This window comes from Penaeus monodon, chromosome 28 (genome assembly GCF_015228065.2).
Source record: "Penaeus monodon isolate SGIC_2016 chromosome 28, NSTDA_Pmon_1, whole genome shotgun sequence".
Classification (NCBI taxonomy): domain Eukaryota; kingdom Metazoa; phylum Arthropoda; class Malacostraca; order Decapoda; family Penaeidae; genus Penaeus; species Penaeus monodon.
In genome coordinates, this window is record NC_051413.1 from 32,331,128 (window position 1) to 32,331,390 (window position 263).

Here is a 263-nt window from a genome sequence, read left to right on the forward strand (position 1 = left end):
GTGTAGCGAATGCCAAAATATGCAATTAGACAGTGATTATGTATGTGGGTAGAATGAAGGAATATGAGATAAGGTGGTGAAATGTAGGGTTTTATCTATAAAGTGCTATTACTATCTCACACCAGTGAAACCTTCTTTGAAACCTTCTTTGCACGGTGTGCATAGGATCACTAGATAGTGAAATATGGGTTTACATCCGTAGAGTTTTAGGCATTTTGTATATTTTAACCCCTTTCAGTGAAGTCACCTCTGGCGTCTGTACT